General features: G+C 42.3%; 1 long non-coding RNA gene across 1 annotated transcript in view; it reads right to left on the bottom strand.

Annotated features, from left to right (window-relative positions):
* Positions 1-2,961: 2,961 nt before the first annotated feature.
* The window catches only part of LOC115067979, a 48,425-nt gene continuing 26,555 nt past the window's right edge, over positions 2,962-24,831 (bottom strand). Inside the window, exon 2 of the long non-coding RNA XR_003847344.1 lies at positions 2,962-3,351. This is a non-coding gene — a long non-coding RNA (uncharacterized LOC115067979). The remainder of the gene's footprint in view (positions 3,352-24,831) is intronic.

Below are 24,831 nucleotides of genomic sequence, written 5' to 3'. Positions count from 1 at the left end.
CTTCAAGTTTAGGTCTGCTTCTTTTTGTGAACTTTATGTACGTTTGTGGTTGACTTTTTGGGCATGAAAAGCTGGTTCCTCTAAGCTTCCGGTTCTCTCTTTTGATTTTATATTGGAGTGGCCGGATTGCTTTTGTCTTCAGGAGTTCCCACAGAGGCCCAAGTCAGATGAGGATCAAATGCTCTCAGGCTTTCTCCTAAGGTCTGGATCCCTCCAGGAAAGATTTTGGCCTCAGGAATTTGGGGGTTGGACTGGTCTGGGAGCAGGGACCAGTAAAGATGCTGGTCTCGGGCAGCTGGTGGCCATGCCACCCAGAGATGCAAAGGAAGATGGGGGGTGGGAAGAGGCCCCAAGGGCTCCTGGAGACTGCACTGAAGAACTGGGTTGATCTGGATGCAAAGGATCAGGAAGCAGTGGTGGTGTGTGTGTGTGTGTGTGTGTGTGTGTCCCCGTGTCACCAAGACAAGGAATGGGACCGGACCCAGGCTAGGAGAGACCAGGCTAGATGGGGGAGATGGGAGGGTGAATGGGGCTGGGGGAATCAAGGTGGTGGGAAGGCGCGTTCGACTTACCCTGGAGAGAGGCGGGGGGGGGGGGGGGGGGGGGGGGGGGGGGGGGGTACAGGGCCAGTGAAGCAGAGGGAGGTGAGGGCAAGACCAGGCCCAGTGGGCTTCTGGGAACCTCAAGAAGGAACTCGGTCCGTCTGGATGCAAGGGATCAGAAACCAGTGGTGGCCCTTGGCCGAGAGTTCAGCTCTGGCTTCCAGATAGGAGCAAAACCACGGAATCTTATAGGCTTTTCCTTTTCCATATTTGAAATGCACACACCATCCATCTCCCGCTCCAGATCTTTTCTGCTTGGTGTTCCCCCAGGTCCAATATAGTGGCAGTGGCTCCACCCCTTAATGGGCTTGACTCCTTCTGCAGAGCAAGGGAAGGAGGTAGAACCATGGCTTATCAGAGGAACATCCGGGTCACAGTCCTCTAATCCTGCTCTCAGCCCCTGCCTCACCACTCAGCCTGTCCAAGAGGACTTTCCCACTAGACATTCTTTGAGTTAAAAGTTTCTTTTATATTTTTTAATATTTTCTTTATTATTTATATATTTTTTATTTGTTACTTTTATTTTATGTTTTTGCATGTTTTGCCTGTGTGTAGGTAAGTTCACCTGTGTCATGTAATGGCCGCGGAGGACAGAAGAGCCTGTCAGATCCCTGGAACTGGAGTTAAGAACAGTTGTTAGCTGCCATGTGGGTTCTGGGATTTGAACCCAGGTCTTCTGGAAGAACCAGATGATGGAGCCATCTCTCCAGGACCTGAGTTAAAATATTTTTAACTCTTCTTTTCTTTTAAATGTACATGTCTACCTGGATGGAGAAACTCAATAAGAAAGATTTTAGCCCTCTCATTAAGAACTTGCCGAGAATATATAACTCAAAGGCACTAACACCAAAGGATTCCTGGGAGGATGGCAGAGGATTGTTCCCAGCCTGATTTGTTTTGGTTTAAGATGAGGCACGGAAGTAGAGGGTTCTGAGTACCCAGGGAGCAGCCGTGCTCTGGCTGTTCTCACTTTCATTTTACTCAGCACATTACAGTCATTAAAAACTAGCTGACTGGGGCTAGTGAGATGGCTCCATAGGTAAAGGCTCCTGCCACGAAGCCTTGAGACTGAGTTCAAGCCCAGGAACTCACATAGTGGAAGGAGAGCACCTACTCCCACAATTATTTGTCTTCAAATCTCCACAGGTCCCCACACATACACTAAATAACCAAATTCTAGCTGATTCATTCCTGATGCAAAATTCCCCTTGGGTATTAAGCCAGCCCCATCAAATTTAATACTTCAGGGGACTAAATACAAAAAAGCCTCCTTTCACTATCACAGTTGGGACTGTCCATCATGAACATCATCACAAGCACCAGCCTGAGCTTCCTGTCTCCACTCGCCATGATTTGTAGGGAGAAAGCCAGAGTTTAAAGCAAGAGATCTTGAATCTCCTTAAAACTACACACTGATTTGTTATGAGAGAAAAATGAAACTGATTTAAAAAAAAAAATACCATGAGCTCTCTTTGCCCCCCATGCTTATGAATCACTGTTTCAAAATAAAAGCTCTGAAACAAAATTAGTACATGTCTCAGAGAAATTTTGTTATCATAAACATAGCCAAATAATGTCAGATACTGTGCATGTCTGTATGTATGTGATTTAAAGAGTTTTCTTTTTTAAAAAGTATTTAACTGGTCTGTAATTTTTAGAAAATATTTTATTTATTATTTTTATGTGTATGAGTATATTGCCTGCATGTATGTGAGTACACCCGTGTCATACAATGCTGCGGAAGTCAGAAGAGGACTTCAGATTTCCCTGGAACTGGAGTTAAGGATGGTTCGTAGCTGCCATATGGGTGCTGGGAATCAAACCCGGGTCCTCTGCAAGAGCAATCAATGCTCTTAACCACTGAGCCATCTCTCCAGCCCCCAAAAATATTTAACTGGTCTGTAATGTTTTTAACTCATGAGATAATCAGTTAAGAATTTCTGATCTATTAAATCTTTAAAACAATTATTTAAGATTTACTTCCTTAAAAGGGCTTAAACTATTTAAATAATATTAAAGGACTCACACGGCTTTCATTTTTACAATGCTAGACCATTTTATTTTTAAAAATAAAATTGAGCAAAAGTCCTATTTGGGACCCCAAGTTAGACTATGACACAGAAAATACTGAGTGGCATAGAAATTATCTTACCCCAGTTCCATTCTGACCTTCTATTTCATGACTACTTTAAAAATATAGTTAATTCTATGTTTAAAAGCACATTATTTATTACGTGAACTAAAGCAGTAATTTCTTTCTGTTAATACCAATTGTTAAACATTGCAGCACAGAATATAGGAACAGGAGAGAAAGAACCATACCAGACCTCAGATGGGGCTGCATTTTTTCAAAGGGTAAAGCAAGAGACAGTTACCTTCCTGCATGCTGGAGGCAACTGTGCTGTGAATCAGGAGAGTTAGAGATCATACAGGGGCTAAGGCATGAGGAAGTGGATGCAGCTGCAGGGCTCTATGTGTCTCATCTTCTGGGGCCCCTTGCTCAAGCAGAACATGCTGTCTTGAGCAATAGCCTGTCTCCAATAGTTCTCCCTGAGTTCTGGGAGTGGTCAATCCTGGTGTGATTTATTGATGAGGTTAGTAGCAGTCTCAGCGTCAATAAGGAGTCAATAAGGATTTAGTGGCAGAAGTGGGAGAGGAGCTGGTTAGTCCAGTCCTCATTCTAGGTGTCCAGGTCCTTCAAGGTTCTGGTCATGTCCTCAGCATGTCTTCCAGGAGTAGGATATTTTTTCTGGAAAAAGAGAGAGGTATGAGAAAACAAAAACAAAAACAAAAACAAAACAAACCTTCATATTGGTCTCCCCAGCCTCTAGCTATAGCAAAACTAGACACATTTTTGGAATGGATAGTTCTGACATCCCTAGCCTCAGGTAGGGACAAACTTACTCCCAGATCCAAGGGAATTTCCAACTCTCAGTCAGAAAGAAACTGGTCATTGTTCCCTTGGGGTCTTAACCTTAAAGTACCTGGCCAGTTTGTACCTCCTGATCTCATTACTCCTCCCTCTGAAGAGGAAGCCCTAAATGTCAATAGGAAACTTGGATGTCTGTTGTTCTGGTTTCTTCCATGCTGAATAGGGGCACAGAGTGTGCACTGGGATACCTCTTCAGTGAGTCTATCTAAAAGACCCTAAAAGTGTATAACTGTTAGCTATACTGAGAAAAGAAAGTCCTTGACTGGTGACTGGGAATAGATGTGAAGGAGAAGTAAAGGCAGGAGCTGTTAGACACAAGTTCTAGGCAGGGAACCAAGAGAAGTCAGAATGGTGAATTTTAAATGTCTAAAGTCCATTAGAGAGTTGTAAACATGTCTATATATTCATATCAGTCCTACAAAATAAATACTGTGGTTAGGCATAATGTTATGATAAACTAGTTTCAAAAAGACAAAACCTTGACATCTTGGTAAAAATTATGATTAGGGGGCTGGAGAGATGGCTCAGCAGTTAAGAGCATTGACTGCTCTTGCAGAGGACCCAGGTTCAATTCCTAGCACCCACATGGCGGTTAGGAACTGTCCTTAACTCCAGTTCCAGGGGAATCTGAAGCTTTCTTCTGACCTCCACAACATTGCATGACACAGGTGCACTCACACACATGCAGGCAATACACTCATCCACATAAAATGAAAATAACAAATAAAATATTTTAAAAATTATGATCAGAATAAAATGTGATTCTGAGATTTAAAACAGTCAAAATGATAATCTTTCATAGTTTACACAGTACTGTGAGTCTGTGAGTCTCTAGAGCACATTTTTTCATTATAAATTGAAATATGAACACATTGAAAATTACTGATTTTAGTGATGACACCAGTTTTGATCTTATTTTATACTATTATTTTCATTACAAAAGTTGCACAAACTATTAATCATCTGATTGGTCTTCAATATTTTATAAGTGTATATAAAAGAAATTCTTAAAAGCCAACAGTATTACACACACACACACACACACGAGAATCTCATCTCAGAAATGACTGCACTGAACAGAGTCATACACACCAATGCTAAACATAGGGCTTCACTTGAAAGTATTTTCAGAAACCATTTACATTCTAATATGGTAAATATTCCCAACTGGGTTTCAAACTCAACAGGTGATGGATAACAGAATTATACACTTCATTTGTACTTAAAGTTAACCATAACCAAAAGTTACAGTATGATTAAAACAAGCTGATGTTTAAAAAGTTTTAATTAAAGACAATTCTATTAAAGGAGAGGTTAAAGAATGGAATGACAAGAAGTATTTGGTCTTAATAAGGCAATACAGAATCAATCCATTAAGACAATTTAATTTTTTAACGATCACTTAAACAACCAGCTCAGATACCATTTGTATAAACAATTAGCACTTAAAAGTTTTGTGAAACATTTAATAGACCTAGAGGCATTGTTTAATAAATTTAAAGATGTTTAGGGTGCCCAAATTTATAAGGCAAATGAATACATCATTAAAATATCCATATTTATAAATCTGCACATGTGTATTTTGATTGGGCCTGTCAAAAATAAAAACAAAAATAAAACTAATAATTTTATTCACAATAAAAAAAATGATCAAGGAAAAGACTGAAGTGGCCACAGTTTAAAATTGTCTTGACACAAATAACATATAAAGACGATCATCATAGACAAACATGACAAAATTACTCCAGATCTCTTTATTTTTTAAAAATTTTATTTATTTTTATATTTTTTATTTTCATTTTATGTGTGCGCATGTATTGTCTGCATGTAGGTGAGTGCAGCCGTGTCATGCAATGCCCGTGGAAGTCAGAAGAGGTGATTGGATCCTCTGGAACTGGATTTATAGACAGTTGTTAGCTGTCATGTGGGTACTAGGATTTAAACCCAGGTCTTCTGCAAGAACAACCAGTGTTCTTAACTCCTGAGCCATCTCTCCAGCCCCTCCCCACTTTTTTTTTTAATGTGTATGTGTGTTGCCTGCATGTAGGTCAGTGCACCCGTGTCGTGCAATGCCTGCGGAGGTCAGAAGAGGCTGTCAGATCCCCTGGGACAGGAGTTATGGACAGTTGTTAGCTGTCATGTGGGTGTTGGGATTTGAACCCAGGTCTTCTGTAAGAACAACCAGTGCTCTTAAACACTGAGCCATCTCTCCAGTCCCCTCTTTATTTTTTAAAATATTTTATTTTTATTTTACGTGTATGTGTGTATTGCCTGCATGTAGTTAAGTGCACCCGTGTCATGCAATGCCAATGGAGGACAGAAGAGGCTGTTGGATCCCCTGGAACTGGTGTTATGGACAGTTGTTAACTCCCATGTGGGTGCTAGGATTCAAACCCGGTCTTCTGCAAAAACAACCAGTGTTCTTAACCACTGAGCCATCTCTCCAGCCCCTTGAGATCTCTTTAAAAAGCAGGTGAGTATTACACAAAGTAGTCAGTTTTAGAAACCAGTAAACATACCATACAAAGTTAACACTCAAAACAATGTTTCTAGAAACAGGTTAAAATGATGTAAAAGCCCAAAGCAGTTTCAAAAGCTAACTAACAACTGAATGAAATAAAGATAAGAAAGAGGAATTAAATAAAGAAAAATACTAAAGGAGAAATATAAGAGATGAAACACACAGTCAAATTAATAAAAGTTCTGTGGGAATTCTCACCAACAGAACGGATTAAGAAGAGGACATGGCCCTGTAACTGTGGTGAGTCACCTGTCCTCTTGATCAAGGAGGCCATGGACCCCATCAAATGGACTTGAACCAGTGTCCAGTCTACAAAGAGGAGGGTCAACACAGAGGAAACATTTCCTCCATGCTTTTTTTTTTGGCTGTTCTTGCAGAAGACCCGGGTTTGAATCCCAGCACCCACATGGCAGCTAACAACTGTCCATAACTCCAGTTCCAGGGGATCCAGTAGCCTCTTCTGACCTCCACAGGTATTGCATGACATGGGTTCACTTACCTACATGCAGGCAATACATGCATACACATAAAAATGATAAAAAAATTTTTAAGGAAAGTATAACCAAAGATTAAAGGGGTCAATATAATTCTTTAATAGTCCATGTATATAGCTAAAGGCTACATAACAAGAAACAATGCCAGACAGGAGACACCTTCCTTTGAGTTGTTGGCCAGGGTGACCCAAGAGACTCCCAGACAGTAACCCAGCATAGAACTGGGAAAATGAACAGCAGACCCCAATCTTACTTACCTAAAGGAATATTGGCAACTAATTGTTGCTAAATGAGGAAGAGCCGATCTTCCTAAAACAAAGGCCTGTAGATAGACTGATTAGATTCAGCAGATGGACTAGCACTGGGGAACAGCTGGCGGCACTGATAACAAAATGGACAGTAACAGGGATGACAGAGTATTTGGGCTCCAGTGGGGGTTGGGGGGGAGCTATGGAGGGTGCCATTTGGGATGTGGGTGTATAGATGAATAAGATTGTTTGGGATGTTCTGTATGAAATACACACACAAAAATCAACAAATAAAAAAATTAGTTATATTTGAGAAGGAATCATAAAAATTTACTTCATGTTAATTAGTAGAGGTGAAAAACATTACCATTGAAATCTACCTAATGACTTTATATCCATACTCAGGTGCCAAGGATCTGAGTGTAACCAACTGTGACTAGTCATCATATACATAAAGATTAGAGATGCATGTGCAAACATCTAAGTGTTAGTAGCATTAAAAATGAGTTTGTGGTGCACGCCTGTAGTCCCAGCACTTGGGACGCAGAGGCAGGCGGATCTCCGTGAGTTCAAGGCCAGTACATAGTGAGTTCCAGGATAGCTGGGGCTACAGGGAGACCCTGCTTCAAAAAGACAAAAAAAAAAAAAGAGTTTTTCTGTATGAAATAGTATATTTTAAAATGAAATGGAGATCTTTTTTAAAGGTTAAAACATCATTCAGTTTTATGTCTTATAGGGTTTATACTGAGTTCAATATTGTATAACTGTATTAATTCAACTATGAGCCGAAAAATTTATAGCCAATTTTGAGAAATGCATCTTTGCTCTGGAAATTGTTATTGAATATATTAATGCTGTAATAAAATGCTTCTTCTAATCATGTGATTATTAAAGAAGAGGACATGGCAAGGATAAGATATAAGGAGGTATGAACAAAGTTCCCTGAAAGAAGTTGTAACTTTTTAAAAAAATTTTATTTATTTTTATTTTATGTGTATGCACGTATTGCCTGCATGTAGGTAGGTGCACCTGTGTCATGCAATGCCCATGGAGGTCAGAAGAGGCTGTCAGATACCCTGGAACTGGAATTACGGACAGTTGTTAGCTGCCATGTGGGTGCTGGTGTAGAACCCTGAGACCCTCTTCATTCACCCGCTACTCCCAATCCCTCCAGACCCCCACTAATTGCTCCTTTAGCTTCTGTAAAATGCTTGGCTGCTGCTTTAGACATGCCTAGACATGCCCTGGCATGCTCTGACCCCTGCCTGCTATTCCCCACCCCCCTTCCAGGAAACTATAGATTAAGCAAGCCCAGGCATGAAAACTGCCCTATAAGGTAAAAACAGAGAGTCCTGGTCTCACAGGTAACAGCACATTCCACAGCCCTGAGAATAGCACCTACCAATAAGAAACTTCCAGGGCTGCATCTTATACATCCAATCCGTTTAAAATTATATTGGCGCGCGGGCTCCTTGAACCAACCAAAATGTATCTTCGGTATCCCCCTCCCCCCCTTGTCTAAAACCTATAAAAGGCTCCACTCTCCCTTACTCTGGGCTCTCAGCATGGATCCGTTGAGTTGATGAGGTCTGAGAGCCCGAGCTTAAGCCCAAATAAACCATAAACCTTTGCTTTTGCATTTTGGTGTGTTGGGTCCTCAGTGGTCTTTTTGGGGTCCAGTGGATGAGTTACAACACTGGGATTCAAACTCAGGTCTTCTGGAAGAACAACCAGTGTTCTTAACTGCTGAGTCATCTCTTCAGTCCCAAGAAGTTGTAACTTTAAATTAAGGCTGTTAAGTGGCTAGAACTCTTATGATGGAGAGAGCTTGGAATATTTGCAAGAAGATTGAGATGCATAAGGTCACAGGTGTAAGGGACAGGAAAAAGACCAGTAGGGTGGAGGTTTTAGGTGGAGCCACAGAGAAGACTTGCGAACATTGGACTACAGATAGCACAGGGTCTGACAAAAGCCTTAGAGAGAAGTGGGGGGGGTGGGGAAACAAACACACAATAACCCTTGCCATCAGGCTGGAGGCAGAACTGGCTTTTGAGAACCAGGAGAGGATGCAGGCCTGGGAAAGTGGGAGAAGCCCCAGAGAAAATCAAGTGTCCAGCTAGGGATGGAGTCAGCCACCCACCCTAGGCATGTGTTGAGAGACTGGGCGGAAAGGAGTTTGCAGAGAGGAGCAGGAATTTGCCCAGAGGAACAAAGAGGAAAGGCCGGAACAGGAGTAAAAAGTTTTGCTGGCAAAACCTGTCAGTATCTGTATGACTAGGAAAGCAAAAGTAGGAGCTTTAAAGGAAAACAAAGGATTCTGTTGATGGATAATTTGATAAGCAAAGCAAGGGTTATAGAGAGAGGGGCTAGCCTGGAGGGTGAAGAGGCCTTGACCCCCTCTCCATTTTAATTGATTAAATTATTTAAATTGTTTAAAATATCAAAATTGGAAGTTCTGATTTGGGGCCAGTGGTAGTCATTGTCCAATGTGTCCTGGGGCCAGATTTGGACCAAGAGTGGAACAAGTATGGCTGGTCTGAAATCTCCCTAATGGAGTTTCTTGGTTGTTTTGCTTTGCTTTTTTAGATTAGCCCAGAGACAGGCTAAGGGCATGTCCTGTGGAACTGACAATTTGGATCTCATGGTAGGTTTGGGAGTAAGGCAAGAACCGGAAGGAGGTCAGATCTAGGCCCCCTGAGGGATCCCTTGGGGTTCAGATTGACCAGAAACCAGCCTGGTATCTAGGAGGGGGCGTCCCCTGCCTTGTCGACTCCAGGTGGTCCAGTCCAAGGGCTCAGTGGGAGGCTCCTGGAGTCTCATCAGGCTTCCTAGGACTGACATAAAACAGGGGGAACCCCTGGGGTTCCTGAGACCTGATCAATGGCACCCTGCATCAAGCCCCAATGGATTACCTTGTACTGAGTGGAGGATGTGAATCGGAAGCAAGTGGAGCGTGGCTTCTTGTCTGGAGGTCTGACAAGGTCTCAGTAAAGGGGCGAGCAGTGAGTAGAAGTAAAAAAGTGAAAGACTCTCCTGGCCCACTCCTTAGGAGCCAGACCTGAGTTTACACAGAACAGAATAGATGAGAACAGTAGGAAAGTCAAGGAGGTCTCAGGAGGTGGATCAGGGGCCACCAGTGGGACCCCCGAAAACTTCCCAGGTCTTGGCACCATCATGTTAGGTTTTGGGTTGCAGAATATAGGAATAGGAGAGAAAGAAAAAAAGAGACCATGCCAGACCTCAGATGGGACTGCGTTTATTCAAAGGGCACAGCCAGGGACAGTCACTTTACCACATGCTGGAGGCAACTGTGCTGTGAATCAGGAGACTCAGTGATCACATAGGGGCTAGGGCATGAGGAAGCAGAGGCAGCTGCAGGGGTCTACTTGTCTCATCTTATGGGGCCCCTTGCTCAAGCTGGTCAGGCTATCTTGAGTAACAACAGCCTGTCTCCAACAGTTCCCCCTGAGTTCTGGGAGTGGTCAACCCCGTGTGATTTATTGACAAGGTTAGTAGCAGTCTCAGAGGCAGCTAAGATTGGCAGCAGTTTCTGGTTTTCTGGAACTTATTACAAATAAGCTCTGCCAACTCAACCAGCCTCCTGAAAAAAAAAAAAATCATGATACTAGATGGCATTTTAAGAAAAATAAAGAAGTAGATTTTTCTTAAGTAGCTTCTTTGTTCAACCTTCATCTGGTTTCCTCAATTCGCCTTCTGATGGACCAAAAAACGTTTTATCTCAAATTTCTGTTCCTTTAGGTCCTTGCAGGATTTGACCCACCACCTTACAGACAAACCTAATTTTAGTACCTGAGTCAAACCTTTCTGGCTTCTGATTTTGTACTAGAGACTTCCACTTGGCTGGAGAGAAGCTGTAGACTGGAAAGGCACAGCCTTACAGGGATGTTTGTTCAGCACTGGTTGCACATACATCCAATACATCCACATAGTGTGTACTCTCTTCACCTGCTACCCAAAGCATTTGTTCTTCTTATGGGCAGAGGCAGCAATTTTGTCATCTCCCACAAGAGTAGCTTTGGAGTTTGATTATGAGGAGGGTCACTTTTTTCTTTTCACTTTTGCTAAGACAATCTTTTTAAACTCTGCTTCTCTCTGATACCAGTGACCACAGCAAACCATTTAATGCCCTGAGAGTCACTATGCCCCAAACCCCTGACATTATTTCTATACTTGAGATGTTGCCCACCTTAGAAGTAGTTTCTTGAAGAAGAATCCAAAAGTCAGCCTTCCCTGTCCTCTTTGCAGCCAGGCCTTAAGCATATAGCTCAAGCTGCTTCTGACATATGGCTTCATTTGGCAGGGAGTCCAGGGAACCAACTGTGTAGAATCCAGTTCCTAGAAAGGGTGATCTTGGGGGCTCTCAGGAGCAACCACATGTGAGCTATGCTTGGGGGTTCTCAGGAGCAACCACATGTGAGTTATGCTATGGAGGCAGCAGCAGGGCCCTCTGCTGATTCTCCCAGGTGGAGTTCCTTTAGTCGTCTTCTGGCTTTTTGGCCTCCCAGTCTGACTCTCTGGCCCTCCTAGAGTAAAATGTCTTAATATCCCTTAATAAAGTCCTTTTTCTGCTTAAGCTTTCCTAAGTTGTTCTGGGTTATGTAATTTAGAGCCTGGTAGATACATGCCACCAGGCTTCTCTTGGCAGTGCTTGCTTCCCAATGGGCTAAACTCTCTCCTGCCTCAGGACTCACACATGCTATTCCCTCAGCTCCAAAGCTGTCACTCTTCTGATCCTGGCTCCCTCCCTAGCTTAAAACTAACTAGGTTAAGTGTCCCTGTGCATACCCTCCTGGTGTCTCATACTTGCCTGGCATGATACCTATCACAATTAAAATGAAATACTTAGTTGGCTAGTTAATATTTTTATCCTCAAAGGGATGGTATCAATTATAATACTGACAACTAACATTTATTGAGTTCTTTCTAAATTCTCTAAGAAGATTTCTAAGCACTTTATATGGATTGCTACATCTAACCTTCGCTACAAAACCAAAGAATGTAGCATCATAAACCCCATTTTACAGACAGAGAAACCAAGGCTTAAAAATTAGCAGATACTGGATCATACAAAAGTATATGCCAGAGCTAAGATTTGAACCCAGCCCCCATCTGTGTGATCTCTACCAGAGTAGTCTGCAGCTGCAGTTTGTCTGAATCTTGACTTTTAAAATCTCATCTAGATTAATTTTGTATGTTTGATAATTTATATAATTTCATTTGATCATATACCATAGCAATACATCATGTAAGTTATCAATAAATAAAAACGGGTCAGGTGACTCAATTTCTCTCTGATAAGAATGTACAGTGACTGAAATTTGGAGATCAGCGTTCCCTGGGGCAACACACTCTGTGACCACAGGACTCTGGCTCACCAGTGCACCCCTAGCAGATGCCCAGGCAGTGTGTGTTGACCGCTGTGTTCCTATTCATGAAGCAACACTAGTACTGAGAGATAGGAAGCCAAGCAGCCCCTGTGCAAGGTCAGGTGCCCAGCATTTTTCTACCTGTGACGATTTCTTTGTTGCTCCTTCTCTTCTTGTCAAAACCTGAGACAAGTTGTTTTCATCCAGGCTCCTACACTGTCCATTCCCACCAGAGACTGTCCATTTGAGCAAGGGGCGGGGCAGCCCTGGGAGCAACTGCGGATCGCTCCTCCCCTCTGTGAACGATGGAGACAGGCCCAGGGCTTCTCAAAGGATAGGCAAGCTCTTCACTGAGTGGCCTCCCCAGCCTGGAGTATCTTGCGTGGACGCTATTGCTCTGGCTTACTATCACAGCACTGACGTGTGGACAGATCTGTGGGGGCAGGGACAGTCAGGAACCTGCAAAAGCACTTATGGAAATGCTGCCCACCAGGGCTGCTCTCTCTTTCTCTGCTGCCCTCCCATGCAATCTAATTTCTCCTTTCTCTGCAGATACAAAGACCCCAGAAGGCTTTGGGGTGCGGGCGGGGCATGCCTGAAAGGAGAGAAAAGGGAGCGGCAGCTTATCAGAGGGTGAAAGGGGCTGAGAGTTTGAGAATGTGGTCTTCCTTCCCCCTCTGGCAACAAGGTGAAGAAAGTGGAACATCGTCAGGTTTCTGTGAAGTTAGAAACAAAGTCACCATCCAGCGTGAATGGGAAGGTGGTCTCACCAACCACGTAGGTGTGGGTTTCCCACTGGGCCTAGAAAGTGTCCTCTGGGCACAGCTCTTACCCCACAAATAGTTTTGTTTTGTTTTTTTTCAGTCATTTTTAGAGTATCAGTCAAACTGTTTTTAGATAGATTTGTGAGTTGTTTCTTTTTTTTTATAAGTGAGAACTTGAAGGCTGGGTGGGTGTAGCGAAGGCACAAAGTAGCCGGTGGAAACATCATATCTAACCACCAGAGGCTTGTGGTTCCTACTAGGTAAGGGAGGTGAGAGGTGTGAGGAGGCTACAGCTATATTTGCAGGCAAAGGTGTGACTTTTGGCTAGACAGACCCACAGGGTCAGCTTGACCTGTGAGAGAACTGGGGCTAAAAATGACCCACAGAGCAGGCTCCACTGTCAGACCTGCACTGGTGATGTTTCTCAGACCCGGACCTCCTTAAACAATGTCCATAAGGACCTTGAGGGCATAAGCAGAAGACATTCTCAGTGCCTCGGGCAGCAAGAGCACGAAGTGACAGCTGATGCAGAGAGGAGCTACTTGCTGAAGAAGGGCACTCCTGCAGCAGGCGCCCTCCTCTCACTGGAAAACAAGGGAGCCACAGCTTCCAAGTCCCCATCCTCCTCGGGGCCACCTGCCAGACTCCCGGGACGTACATTTCTCTTTCCTTTGTGCTTTATTTTATTTATTTTTTAATTCGTTTTTAAAGTTAGCATCCAAAGTAATGGGTTTCTTTACGGTCTTTTCCTATATGTATGGATCATTATTCTCTGTTCCATGTTCCTTATTGATTTAAAACACATGGAATTTCATGGAAACCTTCAAGACACTTTTAATATGGGGTTTAATTAGCAGAAAGCAATTGTACATCTTTATTGACTACAATGTGATGCTCTGACATATGCAATTTTTTTTGGTCTTTTTGACACAGGGTCATGTATTTTTAAATGGACACATCAAGCTATCACACATCTACGTCAAATGCTTAGCGTTTTCTTTGTATGTGTACTGTGGGAACATTTAAAATTTGCCCCCTTAGCAATTGTGTGTGTGTGCAGTGCAGTTCGTGTGTACACGTGTGGAGTGTATGTGCTTGTGTGTGCATGTGTGTACATGTATGTGGTGTATATGTGTTTGTGTGCATGCATGTGGAGGCCAGAAGTCAAAGGTGGATGTCTTCCTAAATCACTCCTACTTTTTTTGTTTTGAGACAGAGTCTGTCACGAACCTGGATCTCAACTGATTCAATTAGACTAGCTAACTACAAGCTCCGGGGATCCCTACCTCTGTCTCTTCAATGCTAGGAGTGTAAGCGTGTGCAACCACTCCTGGATTTTTTTTTTCTTTGAAGAATTATTATTTTTTTAATTAAAAAAAATTTAATAACCACATGATTAGAAGAAGCATTTCATTACAGCTTTAACATATTCAGTAACATACTCCAGAGCAAGGATACATCTCTTTCAAAGTGGCTGTAAACTTTTAGGTTCACAGTTGAGTTAATACAGTTATACAATATTGAACTCAGTATAAACCCTGTAAGATATAAAATTGATTGAGTTTTTATCCTTTAAAGAAGATCTCCATTTCATTTAAAAATATGCTATTTCCTACATTTTTAATGCTACTAACACTAGTACAACTAGTAACTAGTTGGTTACACTCGGATCCTTAATACCTGAGTATGGATATAAAGTCATCAGGTAGATTTCACTGGTAATGTTTATCACCTCTACTATTTAACATGAAGTAAATTTTTATGCTTCCTCCTCAAATATGTCTTTTTTTAAAAAAAATTGTTGATTTTTCTGTGTGTATATCATACAGAACATCCCACACAATCTTATTCATCTATATACCCACTTCCCAAATGGTACCCTCCCATAGCCTCCTCCCTCCCACATACTGGAGCCCACATACTCTGTCATCCCTGTTACTGTCCTCCGTGTTGTCAACACCCCTAGCCATTCTCCAGTGCTTGTACCGTCTGCTGAATTTAGTCAGCCTATCTAGAAAGCCTTGTTTTAGGAAGATCAGCTGTTCCTCATCTAGCAGCCAATTAGTTCTCAATAGTCCTTTAGATAAGATTGGGGTCTGCTGTTCATTTTACCATTCTGTGCTGGGTTACTGTCTGGGAGTCTCTTGTACCACCTTGGCCAATAACTCAAAGGAAGGTATCACCTGTCCGGCATTGTTTCTTGTTATGTAGCCTTTAGCTATGCATGTGGACTGTTATAATGGCCCCTTAATCTTTGGTTATACTTTCCTTTTGGGTGTTTAAGACCCTACAGTTGGGCCAGATAAAACAATTTATTTTTTCTTAAGGTTATTTGAGGATCTGTTCCTCAGGGGTCACATGGGCTTGGGAGGAGCCCCTGGCTCCTTTCTTTTACCAGTTCCATCTATGTGAAGATAAGTCAAAGGTCCTACTCGACCATGGCTGGCTTTGCTTGGAAGTATGGAGGAAATGATTCCTCTGTGTCGACCCTCCTCTTTGTAGATTGGACACTGGTTCAGGTCCATCTGGTGGGGTCTCCAAGGCCTCCTTTCTCAAGAGAACAGATGACTCACCACAGTTACAGGACATTTTGAGAGATGTGCATAGTCCCCTGGAACTTAGTCGACCTAGGCCACTCCTGGATTTTTATATAGTGCTTGGGATCTAAACTCAAGTTCTCATGATTATGTGGCAAACACTTTCCCAACTGAGCTATCTCCTAAGCTCCCCCTCCTATCACTTTTTAATATGCATTGTATGATCAATATTAACTATAGCTACCATGCTCAGATAATTATTAATGGTATTTTATTTTTTTAATTTATGTATTTTTATGTTATGTATATGAGTGTTTTTACCTGCATGTATATAAGTGCACCACATGCACGCAATGCCTGGGAGGCCAGAAGAGGGCATTGGATCCCCTGGAACTGGAGTTTAACCATATATTTTTTTTTAATTTTATGTGTATGAGTGTATTGCCTGCATGTATGTGAGTGCACCCATGTCGTCCAATGCCTCGGAGGTCAGAAAAGGGCTTCGGATTCTCCTGGAACTGGAGTTAAGGACAATTTGTAGCTGCCATGTGGGTGCTGGGAATTGAACCTGGGTCCTCTGCAAGAGCAGTAAGTGCTCTTAACCGCTGAGCCATCTCTCTAGCCCTGAGTTTAACCATATTTTAAAGATACTTTGAAAAACAGTTTTTAAAACACGTGTTAAAGATATTTGCTCTATAAGTACATGTACAATATGCATAATCATTGCTGTGGTCTGAATATTCTCCCAAATTCCTGTGTTGAAACCTGATCTCTAGGGCTGGAGAGATGGCTCAGCAGTTACGAGTACATACTGCTGGTTCCTAGCACCCACATCAGACAGTACACAACCACCTGTAACTCTGGCTCCCAGGGATACAACACCCTCTTCTGGCCTCTCAAAGCACGTGCATGAATGTGCACATACTCTCCCCACCCCCCAAACACACACACACACACACACACACACACACACACACACACACACGTGCGTACACACACACACAATTAAAAATAAAAGTCTAAAAATAATCCTGTGGTTGTAATAGAGATAAGACCTTCAGGGAAATGATGTTGTGAGGTCCTAATGAGTGGATCAGTTGCCTTGTGAAAGGGCTAGAGGGACACAGCTTAGGCCTTCCTTTGCCAATCCATCTTCTGCCACATAAAAAAAAAAAAAAAAAAAAAAAAAAAAAAAAAAAAAAAAAAGCATCATCTTGTTTGGAGGACTGGGTTGTTTTGTTTTTTTATTTTTAAGCCAGGGTCTGATGGCCTTGAATTTGCCATCCTCCTGCCTCAGTCTACCAAGGTGTCATCTTTTGGGACTGGAGAGATGGCTCAGCAGTTAAGAACACTGGCTGTTCTTGCAGAAGACCTGGGTTCAAATCCCAGCACCCACATGGCAGCTAATAACTGTCCATGACTCCAATTCCAGGGGATCTGATGGCCTCTTCTGTCCTCAGTGGGCATTACACAACACAGATGCACTTGCAAACATGCAGGTAATACATGCATACACATAAAATAAAAATAAAATATTTTTTAAATGTGTGTGTGTGTGTGTGCGCTGCATGCTTTGTGCAGACACACGGGCGTACCTGCAGAGTCTAAAGGAGAGCATCAGATTCCCTAGAACTACAGTTACAGAGTTGGGAGATGTCCAGTGTGGGTGATGGGAATCAAACTCAGGTTTTATGAAAGAGCAACAAGTGCTTTTAACCACTGAGCCATCTCTCCAGCCCCCAAAGTGCCATATTAAAAGCAGAGCAGTCTTCACCAGATACCCTACATACTAGCACCTTGATCTTAGACTTTCCAATCTCCAGAACTGTGAGCAACCTATTCTTTATAAATCACCCAGTCTACCCAGTCTTGGTATTTTGTTAGTGCAGCACAAATGGAGTAAGGTAATCATCAGCTCAGTAATTGTTCACTTACTGCTTGCTGTAGCCAAGTACTGTGCTAAATTGCTGGGAATATAATATAGTGTAATTTAAATGCATATAGTATGAAATTTTATATCACACACACAGACACAGGCACACAGACACACAGACGCACAGACACACACATATAAAATCTATTCTATTGGTGGGTGGTATGTTGTAAAGCTCAAGTGAAAATATTAACATCTAATCTTGATATAAAATAAAATGATAGAAAAATATCTATTTCCATTTTGGTCTAGCTTATGATTTTTGTTTCTTTGTATTTTTTTCTTTTTTGTGACAGAGTCACCCTGTAGCCCTGGCTCCAGAGTGCTGGAATTAAAGGTGTGTGTTACCACACCTGGTTTAGTTTGTGATTCTTAATCAAACCTATTTACCTGAAGCTCTTTTTTTTTTTTTTTTTTCTTTTTGAGACAGGGTCTCCCTGTAGCCCCAGCTGTCCTGGAACTCACTATGTAGACCAGGCTGGCCTTGAACTCACAGAGATCCGCCTGCCTCTGCCTCCTGAGTGTGGGGACTAAAGGCATGTGCCACCGCGGCCAGCAACTTCAGGAGCTTTTTAAAGAGCCAGATGAGGCATGGTAGTACATGCCTTTAATCACCCAGCACTGGGAAGGCAGGCAGATGCAGGCAGATTTCCACATGTTGAAGGCCAGCCTAGTCTACATAGAGAGTTCCAGGCTGGCTGGCCAGGGCTACACAGTGAGACCTTGTCTAAAAAAAATTAAGAAAAAAAGAGTATAAATTTCAAGGCAGCATCCTGGCATCCCAGATCCACAAAGGCTCCTAAGAGCGTGCCCTTTCCAGATGCTTACAGACCACTGTGGAGTGCCCCTTCATTCAGAACCAGTAATTCAGATGATCTTAGTGGCTAGACAGCTGAGATTCCCTTGCCTGGCTACTAGGAGCTGGTTAGAAAAAAAAAAAAAAAAAATGTCTTTTCCATTTTTATGCAATTGCCATTAAATGCAACCACATTTATTGAGCAAAGTCTATGAGGTGGAAGGAGGTGGGGACTTTCTGCTAAAAGGAGACACAAAGCCTGACAGCCATTATTGACCAGATGACCAAGGCAGATAAAGAGGAGGATCCCAGGTAGGACACAGGTTGATGCTGAAGAAATAAAGTCCCCCTCAAACCCAGACACTCAGAGGGTGGCACGGGGAACAGTAGACCATTTGCAAACCTTACTAAAGAGAGGATTTATGTTCCATGGCAGCTGGAGCAGGCTAATCAGCAGCAGGCAAATGAGAAAAGCAGGGGCCAGTGCCCTCTACGTTCAGAACTGACGGGTACTGAGGGTCTAGCTTAGTGGTCTAGCCAAGCATGCAAGAGGATCTGTGTTTGATCCCTAGTACCGAAAAAGAAAATAGCTTAGAGACCTGCTGTTAGTGTCAGGGAAACTCATTTCTAGAAGGATGTCTATACTAACAACAAAATGCAAATGACCGTATATGTTTATAAGGTGTTTACTCTGGGCCCTGTTCAAATTTGAACCACATGAGCCCAATGCTACTATTGGACACTGTCCATTCTCATTAGAAGCCTGCAGGTGGGGTGGGGGGGGGGGTGGCTGAGTCTTAATCAAGCAGCTCCAGAAAGACTAGGTTCAAAATACTGTTCTCAGTAACAAGCCCATCTGTGTTTCCCCACTGATAATATGACCCTGGTCTTCAGACCCTGGGCCATTCTGCCTGTGCCATAGGTCAGTGCTGTATGAGCTTAGATTATTGTTAACAAAGCACAAACACCCCCTTAAACACGATGAGAGTGATTAGCAGAGGATTCCAAAGCAATGCTGTCCAATAAAAAAATACAATGGACACAAAGGATTTTTTTTCTAGTAGTCATAGTAAAATAAGCAAATAGTGAAAATCTTATACTTACTCATATATTTAAAATATTGTTTTGAGGCTGGGGAGATGGCTTGGCAGTAAAGAACACTGGCTGCACTTGCGGAGGACTTGGTTCGGTCCCCAACACCCTCACAGTTGGCAGCTAACAACTGTCCATAATTCCAGTTCCAAGGGATCTGATGCCCTCTTCTGACCTCCTTAGGCATTGCATGACACAAATGCATTTACACACATGCAGGCAATGCACTCATACACATAAAATAAAAGTAATAGGGGCTGGAGAGATGACTCAGAAGTTAGGAGTGGTAGGTGCTCTTGCAGAAGACCCAGCTTTGATTCCTAGCACCCACATGGCAGCTAACAACCATCCATAACTTCTGTTCCAGGGGATCCAACACCCTCTTCTGACCTCTGCAGACATTGTACAACATAGGTACACTTACATACATGTAAGCAATATACACATAAAATAGAAATAATAAAATATTAAAAATAGTAATAAAATTAAATTAAAAAAATATTTAATTAAAATCAAAATTAAATAATAAAATATTGTCTGGGTTTGTTTTTGTTCTGTGAGACAGGGCCTCACTGTACATTCCTGGCTGGCCTAGAACTTGCTATGTAGAAAAGGCAGGCCATTAACTCACAGAACGCATCTGCCTGCCTTTGCCTCTCAAGTGGGAGATAGAAGATTAAAGGAATTAGAAAGACAGACGGAGTTAAAGGAATGTACCATCACGCTCAGCATTTGGGTGTTTTTAGAGACAGGGTCTCAGGTGGCACAGGCTGGCCTTGAATTTACCATGTAGCTGAGGATGACTTAGAACTTCTGATCCTCTTGCCTCCACTTCCCAAGTGCTAAGATTTTAGGCATTCACCTCCATGACTTGTTTATGAAGTGCTCAGGGTTGAACCCAGGTTTTATGCATGCTAGGCAAGCGCTCTACCAACTAAGCTACAGCACAGCCCTAAAATATTACTTTAACAGGGCCTGGAGAGATGGCTCAGCAGTTAAGAGCACTGACTGCTCTTACAGAGGACCCAGGTTTGACTCCTAGCACCCACATGGCATGCAGGTCTGGAGAGATGACTCAGTGGTTAAGAGCACTGACTGCTCTTGGAGAGGACTGGGGTTCGATTTCCAGCACCCACATGGCAGCTACAAACCCTCCTTAACTGCAGTTCCAGGGGACTCCAAAGCCCTCTACTGACCTCCGTGGCATTGCTTGACATGGGTGCACTCACATACATGCAGGCAATACACTTATACACATAAAATAAAAATAATAAATAAAAATATAAAATATTACTTTAACAAATTCACTTAAGAAAACAGTGAGATTTGTATATTCTTTTTTCATGTTAACTCTTTGAGATCCAAAGTGTGGCTTTTAATTACACTCTCTCTAGAGGCAGGATGCTCAATAGTAGATCATCTAGTTGTTGGTATCACGCCTGGCATAGCTCTAGAGGAAGGTGAAGGTTAGCTGCAGAATGAGGTCCATAAGCAAAATTAGCTCTCAAAGTGCTTTGAAGGATTTAAGATTTTTTTCCCTCCTCCAAAAATAAAATGCGAGTGATTTTCCTTATAGAATGTCTTTTTTCACAATCTGCACAATTATTTTGGATGATTTATATTTTAATAACTCCTATGTGCAGAAACTTTTTAATTGACTGAAGCTAGTCCCAAGAATATTCAAGGGTTTCCTTCCTCTCCTGAGTATTCTGGAATTTTGTGAAGAACCTACCTACTTTTCCTAAGCCCTTAGGTGCCTCTGACTTACACCATAACCTCTGATGAGTCCACTGACCTGTTGTATGAACAGATCCAATCTTTTAGGAACTGGTGTCTCATACTGGAGCCCCTTGACCCCTTTGGTCTGTAATTTTTCATGATCTGGCTTGACAGGTAAGGACCAGGGTCCCACTCAGCAGTGCAGCATAAATAGTCTAGGTCAGTGCAGAGATGATGTGAGGGAGGGGTAGGTTCATACTTATTTTAATCATGCCTATCTTTCATCGTTCACCTGTTCTTTCTTCTTTTCCTTTTTAAATCAATTTTAATTTTGTATTTATTTTTAATTAACATACAAAATAATGGATTTGTGACATTTGCATATATGTATGCCCTTGCTGTATCTCCCCATTAAGGAAATTACATTCCAAAAAGTTCCCAACATCCTTCTTGAAGGCCTTTTTAATATGGGGGAAGAAAACTCTTTGAGAAGGCAAATCGGAATTCCAAATATCAAGCTTCAACAAGGAGTGACCAGTCTGACAGCTACTCCCATGTATGAACTTGTCTAATATTTTTTTCAATCCTGAGACATACTTTGGGTGACTAATATCCCCATGGGATAGGCCAAACACTTGATTCCTCCCAGCCCTACCCATACCCTCAAGCGGGTCTCAAAAACATGTGTTGATTGTTATTCCTCTGCCAGAAACTTCAAAGCCCAAGCTGGCTCATCAGCAAGATGCTGCCCTCTTCCTGCACTGGCTGGCCTTGACAGAGGCCTTGGGAAGATGGCTGGTTGAGGGCAGCCAGGGTCCATGCAGAGAAAGCTCAGCCTTCTGCAAATGCCTTGGCCGAGAAGAGAGGCAACTGTCAGGCATTGAATGGGATCAGAAGTAAAAACAAAGAGAGATGGGGTGGGTACATGAAAACAGAAATGGTGAGAGAGCTTGGTTAGGAAGACATGAAACAGACTCCCTGCACATCTGTGTTTCCACTACAGGAAACATGGAGAGCTGGCCTTGGAGCCCCTTCCGCAGGCAGCTTTCTTCCATGCCTGAACTAATTTCAGCTCCCTACAGTCTGCCTTTCTTGGTGAGGTCTAAAAAATGCTAAGTATGGAAAGCCTGAGACAGGCTGGGGAGGGGGAACAGGAAATCAGTTATTCCTCACCAGATTTCTCCTCTTAAACAATGCCTGGTGGCACCAAGGGATCTGTGATGTGACAGGGCCTTCCTGCACTCAAGACCTGTACTTCCTTCCCTGCTTCATGTAGGGCTCGGGACGTTAATTACAGAGAAGGTAAAGAATTTTGCATCTGTCTGGAAAACAAGTCAGGCATTTCTTTTTTTCTGCTCCTTTTAAATCCTGGGATTTTCCATCATTAGCCATCAAATGAATTCTTAAATAGTTTCTTGCTAATCCCTGTCTAGGTGATTACAGACACACACATACACAAGACCTCAGGAGAGTCAGGCTGAAGCAAGCAGCGGGCAGTGTTTTATTGACAGCAATTCTGAAATTATTTGTTCAAAGAGAAGGAATATCCTGGGGGGTTCTCAGGTGAAAAGCAGATCAGAAATCAAGGGAAGCAGCTCTCTGGTGTGGTAAGGAGCCTGGTGCCCATTCCTAAGGTACCCTACAGGAGCGCCCTGTTCCCTCTGACTTGTGACTCTGGGTCATTTAGGTAGCTTGGCGATCTCAGGGCCCATGGCTCAGGAAGGTAGATGGCAGAAGACAGATCACTCTCATCACAAATCTTAGAAACTCCATTTTCTGGTCAAGAAGTCATGCTGTCTTTTACCTTTCAAAACACTATTGGCGTTTACAGGCAGAGATCTGATGTAACAATTTATTTGACATACTAAACTGCAGATGGAAAGAAATTGCTAATGTAGTTTGTGATTGCTGCAGTTGTTTAAAGTTCCATGCAGGAGGCTCCCTTCATCCCAGGCTTGCAGCAATGTTTGAAAATGGGTCATCTACTTATATGTGGATTTTTAATGTGATTACTCATACAATGACTATTAGTCTACCATAAAAAGCAGTGAAGCATTGCTATATGCAGCATCACAGATGAGGCTTAAAAATCTCATGCTAGAGCCAGTGAGATGGTTCAGTGGGTAAAGGTGCTTGCTGTACAAGCCTGATGGCCTAAGATTAATCTCCAGAACCCATGTAAAGGTGAGAGGAGAGAACTGAGTCTACAAAGTTGTCCTCTGACCTCTACATGTATCTCCCCATCATGCACATAATAATAAATACTTTTTTAAATAAAATTTTAAAAATCATGTTAAGTGATAAAAGCCACAAGAGGCCACATATTGGGCGAATTCATGAAATGTCTAAACTGACAGATCCATAGAGATAGAAAGTAGATTCATAGTTTCCTTTTAGAGTAATGAAACATTTCAGAATTAAATAGTAGTGATAGTTGGACAGCACTGAGAATGGATTAAACATCCCCAAATGATAGATTTTATATATATATTATATGAATTTTTTTAAACTCGTCTAAGAAGGGAGGGGCTTAAACTTCATCTTTAGCAGAAGGCTTGATTCCCGAGTAAAGCCTCAAATTACATAATTGTAACTTGTTTTAAAAATTCCCAGAGTTAATCAACCACCAATTTTCCCCAATCAACCCAATAAGGAAATCATTGGATTAGGTAGGCCAGTGGTAGACCCTGCATGCTGACCAAAAATCATTGCATGGTCACTATCTTATGCAAGCCCAAGGAAACTTCTCACAAAGGCAGGGAAAACAGAGGGGCAGAGATGAATGGGCAAAAATGTTCCTCAGTTCAGGGAACTATAAGACTCATCACACCCTGAGAGTTTGCCTTCACTGAACCATAAAACGCAAAATTCATTGCCCACCACCTTTGTTAAAGCAGAGATGGATAGACTGGCATTTTTGTAAAAATGTTTTTCAGGACAAAAACACAAAAGTCTATACATAGTATCCCCTAGAGAAAGGGACAGGAGCAGAAGAACTTCATTTGTTATTATTTCATTTAATTAATTAATTAATTAATTTTGTCTTTTTTGAGATGGGGTCTCCTTGATACTCACTATGTAGACCAGGCTGGCCTTGATTTCACAGAGACCCGCCTGCCTCTGTCTTCCCAGTGCTGGGATTAAGGGCATGTGTCACCATGCCCAGCTTCATTTGTGTTTAATCATTTGTTTATTGTAATTCTAAGACTTTATAACACATAAATATGCAGCTATGTTCATGTTCGCACATACATAGAAATAATACATAAACTTTAAAAGTACCAGCAGGTCACTTCAGTCTCTCAACTGGATCTTAATATAAAATAATCAGCTGGATCCAAATTGAGAAACTATCTGTAAACTATCTCTCACTTGGACACTTCATAAATGGTCAGTTTTTTTTTAAAAAAAGTGGGGGTTGACAAGATGGGTTAGTATTAAGGGAGCTTCTTTCTCTTCCAGAGGACCCAAGTTCAGTTCCCAGCACCCACGTCAGGCAACTCACAACTTCCTGCACCTCCAGCTCCAGGAGATCTGACACTCTCTTCTGGTCTCTGAGGGCACTGCACACACACACACACACACACACACACACACAAATAAAAATTTTTAAATAACTTTTGGGGGTGTTGATTTGTTTTGTTAGACAGATCTCCCTGTAGCCCTAGCTGGTCTGGAATTCTCTATGTAGACAAGGCTGGCCTCTATCTCACAGAGATCCATTACCTGCCTCTGCTTCCCAAGTGCTGGGACTAAAGGCTAGTACCACCTTGTTCAGCTAAATCATTTTTTTAAGAGATGAAGAA

This window comes from Nannospalax galili, unplaced genomic scaffold, assembly GCF_000622305.1.
Source record: "Nannospalax galili isolate Female #2095 unplaced genomic scaffold, S.galili_v1.0 scaffold346, whole genome shotgun sequence".
Taxonomy (NCBI): Eukaryota; Metazoa; Chordata; class Mammalia; order Rodentia; family Spalacidae; genus Nannospalax; species Nannospalax galili.
Note: the sequence above shows the minus strand (reverse complement) of the source record. Positions and strands in the feature narration are given on the sequence as shown.